This window comes from Lissotriton helveticus, chromosome 2_1 (assembly GCF_964261635.1).
Source record: "Lissotriton helveticus chromosome 2_1, aLisHel1.1, whole genome shotgun sequence".
NCBI classification, from domain to species: domain Eukaryota; kingdom Metazoa; phylum Chordata; class Amphibia; order Caudata; family Salamandridae; genus Lissotriton; species Lissotriton helveticus.
Window position 1 is genome coordinate 1,471,400,834 of NC_136059.1, and position 13,245 is coordinate 1,471,414,078.

Below are 13,245 nucleotides of genomic sequence, written 5' to 3' on the forward strand. Positions count from 1 at the left end.
TACATTAACGACTACAACCCGGTGATTTTGTCCATGTGGAATGCTAACATGGATATACAGTTTGTGGCTGATAACTGTATGGCTGTGGCTCGGTATGTGACATCTTACATCACCAAAAAAGAGAAGACAGAATTGAAGGATATGTGGGAGGACATTTCCCATGAAAAGAGCCTCAGCAAGAAGTTGTACAGTTTCAGTCTGAAGATGTTGTCGCATCGAGAAATCGGAGCTTACGAATGTTCTGACCGGTTGTCTTCAGCAAGTCTCTATGCCAAGTCCAGGAGTATCGTTTGGGCGAGTGTTGGTCTTGCTGCAACGCGTAATCGAGTTCTGAAACCTGTGCGGGAAATTGAGTATTTGGCGGAAAAGGAGCCAAACAGTACCGACATTTTGAAGAGCAACATGTTGGATACATATTATCCAAATCGAAGCAGTCACCTCGAGAATGTTTGTCTGTATGAGGTTCTGCAAAATTACATATTCAAGAGGAACATCAAAGAAGATACTGAGAAAGGAGTGTATGCTGTAATAGGAAGTGAGGGATGTCTGGTCAAGCAAAGAAAATGCCACTTGATAAACCATCGAAAATTGAGTGGCGAATCTCCTGAAAAAAAGGAGTTTTTCTATTTAGCACTTTTGCAACTTTTTAAGCCTTGGCGTGCAGAAGAGGAACTGCTTGGAGATTTCCTTTGTTACGAAGACTCATTCAATGCTGCCAAGGAGACCATAGAATGTCCTGCTTTTCCCAAATATGTAGAAATGTTGAATGTGGAAATTGAGCAGGAAGCAACGATTGCAGCCGAGATTGCCAGAGACAGTTCTCAGGACAGTCAGAGTTCTGCTTCATTGAGTGAGGATCCACTAGGAGGACCTCTTATCGAAAATGAAGCTGCCACTGCTATGAATGAAGTGGAAAGAGCCATGGCACATGCTCAGGAGGATGCGGTTAACTTAGAAGAGTTGGAAAGACAACTCAACGTTGAGCAGAGGAAAATATATGACGAACTTACCATGCAAATTGATCATGGATTAAGTCATGACAAGAAAGAGTGCTCATGTACGTCGTTGAAGCCTGTCCGACTGTACGTGAGTGGAGAAGCGGGAACTGGAAAAAGTTTCCTTATTAAAGCAATTTCATGTTATTTGCAGGAAAGGACAGAGTCATCGCTGTCTTGTGTTGTCACCGCTACAACTGGACTGGCAGCACATAACATTAAAGGGATTACTTTACATCGTTTACTGATGCTGCCAGTGGAGCATGACAACAAATTAGAATATCACAAGCTATCTGGAGATGCTTGTTTTGAAGTTTCAAGAGTCTTGAGGAAAATGAAACTTCTTATCATTGACGAAGTAAGCATGGTTTCCAATGTCATGCTTGCCTTTGTGCATTTGAGAATGCAAGAAGTTCTCAAAACAGAGTATGATGTGTTATTTGGTGGCAAACACATCATTGTTTTCGGAGATCTTCTGCAGCTGACACCAGTGAAAGGGCAACCTGTGTTCAAAATGCTCACGCATGAAGATACCAGGAAGTGCTTAGGGAGTATTGGCAACGTCAATATATGGTTAAACTTCAATTATGCTGAACTGCATGAAAATATGCGTCAGGCAAAGGATGAAGTTTACAAGACTATTCTACAAGATGTTAGAATTGGAAAAGTGACCGAGCATGGGAAAGAAGCTTTACATGCACGATTACTGACAAATTTATATCCAGACGAAGATGTTGTGCCTGAGAATATTTTTCAGAAAGTTACTGAGAAAAAATCTGGAATATGTTTGATGCCAACTCTTGCAGAATGTGCCAAATTCAACAACAAAATGTTGCATTTAGAAAAGCAAGAGATTTTGAAATTGGAAGCTATTGACAGAGTAGAGCATATGGGATCAACAATTATTTTGTCTGAGAATCTGAAAACAAAATTGGATTCATTAGAGAAGAGTATATCTAAAACTGCGGGTTTTGAAAAGACTCTGAATGTGTGCTTGAACTGCCGTATAATTTTAAGAAGGTATTTACATGTTGAAAGAGGTCTGGTAAATGGATCAATGGGTAATGTTGTTGATTTTGTGAAATACAGAAATAGAGATGGAATTGAATTTTTAAAAATTAAATTTGATGGCATTGAGGAAGTACAGCTAATTGCTCGTTGTTCTGCTAGATTTTTGCTTGTAAAAGACTTATATGTTCGTCGTAAGCAGTTTCCTGTTTGCTTGGCATATGCGGTGACAATTCATAAATCGCAAGGTTTAAGTGTAGACTGTGCATTGGTGAATATTGGCAGTTCTGTGTTCAAGGAGGGTATGGCATATGTGGCATTGTCACGAGTTAGGACTTTATCGGGATTGTACTTGATTGAGTGTGATGTCACAAACATTTGTGCGGATCTAGATTGTGTTAAGGAATACAATAGGTTGAGAAGAGAGTATGCGCCACATTTGCCTCAGTATCCTTTGTTTGAGAAACGTGTGGTAGGCCGGAAACGAAGAAATGTGACCAATACTGGGGAGGTTGTAGCAAAAAGACGAAAAGTCGATGAACCTGAAATTACAAGCAGAAACAAAAAGGATTCTGTTGAAGATGTTGTTGGTTTTCAATTTGAAAACAGTTCTGGTGTCAACTGCTATGCTAATGTAGTAGTTAATGTTTTGTTTTCTCTAGAAAATGTAAAAGAAGAGATTGTGGTCAATTCTGATCAAAGATTTTGCAGTTTGTTAAATTCTGTGTTAGAGAAATGTAGCACTGATAGAACAAACATAGAAAGTGTGTCTGAAATTCGAAATCTGTTAGACAGATGTTCAGGCCAAACACAATTCTCTCAAAATAGTCAGCAAGATTGTCAGGAGTTTTTAATGTACATGCTTGATGTATTGCATGATGAAGGTGTAGATGTAGATCACCTGTTTGGGCTTTCTTATCAATGGCAGCATGACTGCGAGAACTGTAGGGTATCAAGTACTACTAGTGTAGACTCAGAAAGATTTATATATTTAACTTTGCCAGACAGTAAATCAGTCTCTTTTAATAAGCTAGTAAAAGCAGCTGATCACAACATGGAGTGTAGCCAATGTAAATCTGAAATGATGTCCACATTATTTATACGAACATATGGCCAGTATGTCATTTTAATGTTCCAACGATGTAGGCCTGATGGAACAAAATTGACAACTTTAATTAAAAATTTTGTGGCTTCACAGTTGTCAATATCAGGAAGGACTTTTGTAACTGTAGCAATTATATATCATGATGGTCCTTCAATAACATCAGGACATTATACAGCTTATTTAAAGTGTAGAAATGGCTGGTCATTCTGCAATGATTCTGTTTTAATTTTCAAAAAAAAATTGCCGTTTGACCTTAAAAACTCTTACCTGGTGTTTTTAAAACCAAAATTTTAGGGAAAGAATCTCGGGATGTGCTCTGAGGAATTTCAAGAAGTTCTCATGGCTCCTACATGATTTGGCCTTGAGGATAAGTGTAGTACAGAGACATAACTTCTTACCATAACACTGGACTTTATGGAGAAATACGTGCACTTTGAATGAGTTCAGAAAAACTGTTTCTTTTTATAAGCTAATTGAAGCAGCCAATCAAAACATGGAGTAGAGGGAATGTAAGTCTGCAATGCTGTCTACTGTTTTACATTGCTTTGTGATTAAACGTGATGTAGAGAATTAAATAATTGTACTAGTCATAAAGGTAGTGTAAGTCTGCTTCATAGTAAGCAGTATCAGTGTGATAGGAAATGTAGAACATGATTGAGGAAGAAGGGGAAGATATTACTAGTCCAGGATTGTGTAAATGATCTTCAACATTTTAATTCTGAAAGTTGTGGAAATGCGAAAAGACGGGATTGGCTAACAAGAAATCCAAGAGTTATACATGGCTCTGACAAGATTTGGCCTTGTGGAATCTTGTGGTAGAGAGCAAGAAGTCATTTATTGTATGTAACATGTTTTTGAAAACGATGGAGGTTTTCTTTCAGAAAGTGGCGGGTTGAAAGTAATAACAGCACAACAGAGTGTAAGCTGTTCATAGGACATCCTTGGCCGTCATGGAAAGTAAGTTAACTTTAAGGAGTTCTGAATTCTGATTTCTAATGTTGTATGGGTTTTTTAAACACAATCATTTTGATTGTGTTTTTTTTTCCCCGCTGTTATATGATGAATACCTTCAAGTCACTGTTTTAGTGAAATTTGATACATTCTGAGAACAGCAAAAATAAACCATTTAACATGTATAATTAATTCTGTTCTGTTTGCATTTATGATGTACATGTAGAACTGTGTAGGAGGCATGGAGTAGGTGAGGCTTCTGTAAGTGTCAAAGTTGTTGCATACAGTCCTCATATTCTACGTAGTCTTTTATATTTCATTACTTTCACTGTTTCTGACTGATCTAAAAAAATTTTTTGAAAAAAAGAACAGTAAGTATAAGGGAAGGAAACAGACACTTATGTTAAAAGAAAGACAGCTATAAGGGAGTAAACTAGAGATACTATTACCCGTAATCCACTGCTGATGATGTCACTGAGCATGTCATGAATGATGTAATATGTGACATCATCAGCAGTGGATTACGGGTAATAGTATCTCTAGTTTACTCCCTTATAGCTGTCTTTCTTTTAACATAAGTGTCTGTTTCCTTCCCTTATACTTACTGTTCTTTTTTAAAAAAAAAAATTTTGGGTTCGCTTCCGGTTCGCGTACCGGGGAGCGAACTGGGAAGCGAACTAAGAGAAATAGAGGTTGGCACAGTTGCAAATATTGTACCAATTTTTTAATAACGGGGAGGTAGTTCTGAAAAGAACTTTTTTTTAAATTGTTTTTGTTGTTTTATATTTTTTTTATTATTTTTCTGAACATTTTTTTACTTTTTTTGAATTTTTCTGAACAGTTTTATAATTTTTTTGTTTTTTTTTCGGAGGGGGCAATGAAAACGATTCATTGTAAAGGGCTCAACAGGAGCAAGAAAACAAAAAAAAAGAATTTATTGTTTGGGGAGTTTCGGACAAACATGAGCATGATTGTCAATAGCTCTGTTGATCAGAGTGATGCTACTTTCTGCGTAGCAAATGAATCCACTGCAATGTAGGCAGACTTGTTTTACTTCACGAAATCTCGTTTGTATATTTGGCACCATCTCCCTGCCCTCTGGTCCCGTTACTTCCGGTACAACAGATCTTCTGGCCATAATAGGGAGATTATCTAGGTCGTCCTGTTCCTCTTCTTCGTCTTCTTGCTGAATTATAACTTTAGCAGGTGGTCCACTCTTCCTTGGATGTGGTGGAGGTGGTGGGGAAGCACCAGCTGAAGCTAGTAAAGAAGCCATTGCTCACTGGTAACAAAGGGTCTTTCTCTCACAATGATGAAAGTCAGAGTGAGGAAAGAAGGAGGGATTTTCACCATTTGGGAAAAAAAATAGTTCTCAACCAATGAAAAGTGTTCATTTTAGATCATATGACCTAGTCTTACATCATTAGGAAACCGAAAGTGAAATGAACCAATGAAAAGTGTTATTACCAAGTCACATGACCTGCTGTGTGTATGTTACGCGCTTTGCAGGGCCTCCCGGTTTGCTTCCAGAAACCTGTGCTTTGCGACTCGGTAAGCATACGAGTTCGCTAACGTAGCACGTCATATGACGTATCACGCGACAACGCGAAACGTCATGCGGACGGGAGGCGTCACGATGTTGTTTTCTAACGCGGCAGTTGCGGTAAAGAAACGTTTACCGGCTCGTGGTCTATTTCGCGGCATCAAGGTCAGCTAACGGGAAGCTTCCCGATTCGCGAAGCGGGAACGAAGAAAAAAAAATATTTAAAAAAAAAGTTATTAATAAACATATAAAATATATTTTTGGATTTAAAGAAGAATACATTTTACAGCTACATATATTAGCTGTTAAAAAACCAATGAAATTCACTGAAAAAACCATAGGTTATAGACCATATATAGTTAGGAATTTGCATTTACAAAACCTTGAAAATTCACTGAAAAAACCATAGGTTAGAGACCATATATAGTTAGCTGGACATTTTATTGACATAAAACCAATGAAATTCCATATATAGTTAGTTGCACTAACTATATATCGTGCACCCGCAATCCACTGCTGATGATGTCACATATTACATCATTCATGACATGGTCAGTGACATCACTGATGACATCACTGATGACATCTCAAATGACATCACTGATGACATCACTGATGACATCTCAAATGACATCAATGATGACATCATGACACACCAATACCAGTTACTACATACGCACTCACTGATTCCTACGTCTACACACACATTCACTCATTCACCCATACAATCACTCATACATACAGTCACTCATTATTACAACACTATCATATGCACTCATACACCTATGCAGACACTCACACACTGCCACTCATCCATGGAGTTACTCACACACATAGTCAGTCCTGTAAAGAATCAATCACACTTCCATTTCCTCATCTATACAGTTAAACACAGAACACCATACTTCAGTGACATCACTGATGACATCACTGATGACATCTCAAATGACATCACTGATGACATCTCAAATGACATCACTGATGACATCATGAAACACCAATACCAGTTACTACATACGCACTCACTGATTCCTACGTCTACACACACATTCACTCATTCACCCATACAATCACTCATACATACAGTCACTCATTATTACAACACTATCATATGCACTCATACACCTAGTCAGTCCTCTGAAGAATCAATCACACTTCGATTTCCTCATCTATACAGTTAAACACAGACCACCATACTTTTTCACACATATACTAACACATACTTACTCTCTTATACAATCACTGATACAAGTACACATTGATATGCACAGAGTCACACACCTCCCAGCCAGCCACACACACACTCAGTCTTCCATACATCCACTCATTCTTCAATATGTAAAACATATTTAAACTTTACAAAAACACAGACACTAGATGATGTCATCAGTGATGTCATTTGAGATGTCATCAGTGATGTCATCAGTGATGTCATTTGAGATGTCATCAGTGATGTCATCAGTGATGTCACTGACCATGTCATGAATGATGTAATATGTGACATCATCAGCAGTGGATTGCGGGTGCACGATATATAGTTAGTGCAACTAACTATATATGGAATTTCATTGGTTTTATGTCAATAAAATGTCCAGCTAACTATATATGGTCTCTAACCTATGGTTTTTTCAGTGAATTTTCAAGGTTTTGTAAATGCAAATTCCTAACTATATATGGTCTATAACCTATGGTTTTTTCAGTGAATATATATATATATAAATGAATAGTTTATTAATTGTTTTAAAGTGAATATATATGAATTATTATGTATGCGTGTTTAACTTTTTAAAATTAAGTATATTTATTATATTTTTTACTGTACATTAGATCTACTTTACTTTTCTATATGATATTTTAACATATTAACGTATTATTTTTTTATATATGCATATAACCTTTGATATTTTGTAAAACTATATTTTTTACATCGATATTTTTTTCGATATTTTTGTACTTATCTGTTTAAGTATCGGAGTTAAAATTTTTGCGATCTATATTTTTCTCATACATATTTTTGCATTCTATATTGTTTCATCGATATTTGTTCAGTGAACCTTCCCTGCCATCCAGTAGTCCCTGCAGGAGGACATATTGTCCCTCCATGTCTGCCTTGAGATTAGATGAAAGGTGACCCCAGGCACTATCCAGATGGCAACGCCCTTTGTATAACTCCAGTACATAGAGGAATACATTTCGCCCAATTTCTGCACATCCCCATCCCTAAAGTGTGTCTCCTAAATGAAAGCAATGCAGACATTATGTCGCCTGAGGAAGGTGTGGGGACTGTAGTGCTTAAAAAATAAATTGAGGTCACAAGCTTACCATGTGACCATCCTAAAGAGATCCATCAAGCTGCACTACATCACTGCCAAAAGGCCCTCACCCACATGCCCAAGGAAGGCCGTCATTTGTCTCGCTCCATGTACTCCTCCCAGTCGCACCCACTCAAACACATCAGCTCTCCTGTTCTCAACTTCAGCTACTAAACATCCCATCCAAGCCTCCCTCCAGTGTAAATACTAATTACATCCCAACTGTGTCTATCCAATCATGCATGGGCACATACGCCCCCTCAAATACTCACTTCCACAACATAAGCTTATGCAGGAGATCAGTTAAGAAGTGTCCCATGTGCACTTGGCACGGGGGATTATGTCTCAGGTCACACACACAGAGGATCTAGTGCAGGGTCCAGACCCATCCTGATGGCCACTCTAGCCCACCCTTAAAGCTTATTAGGACCACCAAGAGTGGTTCATGCACAACAACCAAAGAAAGTAGAGACTATGAAAAAGTGAGTAGAGAGTAGATGAAGAGTAACGGAAATGGAAACAAGTGTTCTAGTGCACAGTTACCCTGCGAGGATATCAGGAGCTTTAGGCCTCCTCGGGTGTGCATGCAAGGGCATAATTTTTTTACCTGCACGTTTCCCCCCACAGCTTCCACGTTGCTCAATCCCAGTGCAATGTGAGATGTCAAAGCCCCCTCAGAGGTAAATTTCCTTCATACAGGAGCCCAGTGGGCAACTGCCAACCATCCAGGTAATGGTACCAGCAGTCGACATCCCACTGCAACAACAGGTGTGGCAAGTAGTACCCATCAATCATTTCAGCGGGTCTGCTTGTCACTCTGCTCATCAATGGGGTGGTCAGAGCCTCCGTGGCCACCAATGTCACTGCTGTTACCAGTGTCCTGGCTTCCTCCCATTAATGGTTGCGGCCTTTAATATGTAACACGGAGTCTTGAGCACAATGATCTTGTTGTTACTCTCCCAGTCCTCCCTGGTTTTCCGAGATCTCCATCAGTGAGCTCAGGACTGTCAGCCCTCTCATACCCATCCAATTGACGACTTCTTCTCTGGAGGGAGGACCCCCTCATCCAGATGTGTCCCCCTCCATGCTTACACCGCATCAGGGGTAGCAAAGAAGTGGACCCAGCCACTCTGGAAAAGCTTCAGGCAGAAACAACAACATGTATCGTAGGGTCTTACCCCCCCAGCTCCTGTGAATTTTTGTATTAGACGCTGCAACGTTTGTGTAAAATCAAGGAAAATACGGATGACATGGTTTAGGATCACTGGCCTAGACAGTCCGTCTAAAAAAATCAGGTCCCTCTTGTGGTAGTTGAGGAGATTAGCTATCATCGCCCTTGGCGGTGCCTCTAGAGGGGGCACAGTGCCAGGTTCCTTAGTACCCTTCCAACAACAAATAATGACAAAAGGCCACTCTAGTTCCCCACCATCTGGCTCTAGCATTCAAGGAAAAGCTCAGCATTTGCAAAACCAACAAATTGTAGCTTTCTGGGTCGTGAGCAGCATTCAGCATCCTTGGCAGGGGATTCTAGGCCACTGCTTGCTCAGTTTCCTGTAACTTTTTGGACACCTTGCTGAGGTCTGCATGCAGGAGGGAGATGGTATTGTTTTTTTGTCTCAAACATGGTGCAGACACATTCTATTGCTGCAAGGATTTGGACTCTAGTGGCATATGACATAGCTGCACCAATGTCCCCCACAGGCACAGAGGGCAGGAACTGCCTCTGTCCAGGTCAGGGAATGCGTACTGGTATATTTTTGTCTGCTGGGTTCTTCTAAGTTACTGATCTTTGCCCATGGGTTTGCCTGGGTGTGATAGCCTTAAATGTTGCACACCAACTGTGCCTGGCAGTGCTTGACAGAAGGGGGATTCAGGGGTTGCCCCCAGGGTTCAGTATGTAGTGAAATTGGGTCTCATTAAACAAGTCCCCTTCATCACTGATTCATCCAGGAGGGTTAAAAGCTGAAGGGAGCTCTGTGCGACAACGTGGACAAGCGTCTCTCTGCTTGGGATGTCCACAGTGTCCATAGAGCAGACAGTGCCCTCCTGCATCCCAATGGGCTTCATCAAGCGACTCTAATCACAGCAGATGCTCCTACCTCTTGCAGCAGGGAGGCTCAGTCCCCTTTTTAGCAAGGGTTCCTCTGTACTCCGAGAGGGCCCCCCAGTAAATCATCATAGCAAACCATCATCACAGGTGAGGAGCTCTGTGGGCTCTCTGCAGGCACAGGATTAACAGGCACAGTGTGCAGAGATAGCAGTGCCAATTAGATTCAGCTCCAGTCTTCTCACTGATGCACTCCCATGACTGGTGCCGCTGGCTCCCCCAGCCTGGGCCTCGCATTAGTACAGGAGCACCCATGGCCAGGTGGAGGATTGGCATGGGTGGGCCATAATCCCAATCCTGTCCTGGCATCTTACCTCTTCTACCTCCATGGCTGTCCCTACCCAATGTGTACCATGAATATGGCAAAACCAAAGGGGATGATGGACGGAGTGTTGATCGTTGCAAGCACTCACCCCCAGTCAACTGATCTGGGTTCAATCCTTCATCATTCTTTAGCTCACTCCGCCACAACAGTTCAGACATGGCCATTTGCAAATCAGTCTGACCCTGTGCCTCATGGGAACAGTCCAGCCCGAACTGACAAGCCATGTCTTCCCTGGACAATAAACAAGCATCCTGGGACCGGTTTCTGGCTATTCAGCTGTCATCAGCCAGGCTAGCTTGAATCCAGTGGCAAAGTGAGCAAGGGACCCACGTCTGGGCATACCCTGCTAACTTAGGGTGAACAAAGCAAAACCAAAAGGGTTGAGGGTGGAGTGTTGAGCATTGCAAGCACTCACCCCAGTCAACTGATCTGGGTTTAATCCATCATCATTCTTGCATTATTATTAAAAGAGCAGACAAGGGAGGAGCTATAGTTAATATGGATCAAGAATTCTATAAGTCTAAAGTTATGCAACATATTTCTGACACCAACATGTATTTGAAACTTGATCAAGATCCTACGAAAGATCTGCTATCTACTTTAGATTTAATTTTGGAGAAAGCCATCAGAATGGAATGGATCACATCAAACACCAATATGTATCTTACAGTCACAAATCCAAAAAGACCAGGATTGTACATGCTACAAAAGATCCACAAGTATGTAAATGACCCCCCTTTTTGACCAATTGTCACCGGATGCGGCACAATCTTTGAACCTGTTGGTCAATATATAGATTATCTTTTACAACCTTTTGGCCAGGCCTGGACAACCTACATTAAAGACACAACATTTTTTTTTACAGAAATTGAATTCAGTGAAACTCAACACAGATACGATCTTGTGTACCTTGGACTTCACGGCATTATATACCTCCATTCCCCATCTAGGAAGTATGGAAGCCGGAGAATGGGCTTTATTAAAACAAAATGCCATTGAAGCTGATAAAGTGTTCATTTTAGAGGTTTTACATTTTTGTCTTCACCACAGTTATTTTGAGTGGGAAAACAAATGTTATTTGCAACTGAAAGGTACATCAATGAGCCTGACCATCTCCAGCTTGAAATCGCTCTACTCCCTCTCTCCCCCAGCTCCATGCCTAGCATGGAGCTCCACATCAGGGGGTAAACCATTCCCTTCAGTAGACTGTTGGCTCTCATGATTGAAATCTAAATCCGCTCTTTGCTTATCCATTTCCTTATCTCCTTCAGTTGTTGTAGAAAGTAACTGGTGTACATCCACCCAAGCCCTCAGCGCCTTTTGTAACTCCACCTTCCTTGGCTGGAGATTCCCTCTCCTTACAGAACTTCTTAAGCTGGGCAACAGTGTTGAACTCCATATTTGCCAATTCATACCACATGCTTCTAGAGGTGGACTCAGGCACAACAGACAGAGAGAGAATTTTGAAAAATGTAAATGGCCAATACCGGAAAAATTAAACTCAAATGTGTCTAGATATGGGATGATAGTGTACACAAATCACTGTTTGCCTCTAAAACAAAAGTCCAATCCTCATTGCTGAACACAAGTGTAAGAAATTGGGTGTTTGGAGGACTAGGGTGCAAGCTCTGGTCAAGCAACAACCACAATCCTAGTTAGGGAAAGACACAAGCAAACCTCAAATTAACCCATGCTTAACCTTACGGTAGCTTGGCACAGAGCAGTCAGGCTTAACTTGGAGTTAATTAATAAAGTATTTGTGCAACACTTCAAACAGTAAAAAGGTGAAAACACCACTCGAAATGATCCCACATCAGGTTTTAATAATAGACCTGCATTTAATAAGTAAATCCAGATCAAAACGACAAAAATCTGTAGAACTGGAGTTTCCACTTTTAAAGAATAGACTGTAAAATAGTGACTAGAAGCATAAAGGGCCAATTACCAAAATCTTGTCGCACTGGACTGGGTCAAAGTCAAAGGTTCAGTCCAACTGCTATGGAGCGTGGTTCAAGGACAGTCTTAGAATAGCCCAGCTGAAGGTTTATCTTCTCAAGTGCTAAGATTTCTATTCGTGTTGGAGGGGGGTTGCAGGAGCCAGGAGAGCATCTCGAACAATGATCCGCATGGTGCAAATAGCAGGCTGGGAGTCACAGCCAGGCGGGCTGGAGCTTTGCAGTGGCATTTCTCCACAGATGATTGATGCTTGCAGTGCATAGAGATGAACTTGCAGGGGCCTTTGCTCAATTTTTGTGCAAGCAGAGTCATTCGGGTACGAACAGGCTGGGTTGTGGTTGCAAAAAGCACAAAAACTTCCTTTAAAGTGCCTGTGAACCACACCAAGGGTCAGGACATGAAAGACACCACTTGTGGGTCAGGAACCTGCTGGAGCTGGGTCCATTAGCTGGTTGGGAGCTTTTTATGTCCCTGAGGCTCAGATCAGTATGCCAACAGACGCAGGTCAGCAGAGCAGGGCAGCAGTTCCTGTGTAGCAGTAGTCCAGCAGAGTGGCAGTCCTTGTAGTAGCACAGCAGTCCTTCTTTCTGGCAGAGTATCTACAGGTCCCGCAGTGTTCTGAAGAATTGGTGTCTGAGGCACAGTATTTATACCCAGTTGTGCCATTAAAGTGAGGAAGTAGCTGCTAGAGGTTCCCCTTTGAAGTTCTCAGACATCCCGCCTTCCCTGCCTGGTCTCTAGACTAGCTACAGAGGTTATGCACCATTTTGTGTGGAGGCAGGGTACAGCCTATTCAGCTGTAAGTGGGGCTGTGACCTGTTGTCCCTCCTATTCTGCCAGGGATGGCCAATCCATGCAAACCTAAACTCCCTATTGTGTGGCTGTCCAGGAGTAATATACAAAGCTCAACTGTCAGCTACAGTCATGTGACCAGAGACAGGCT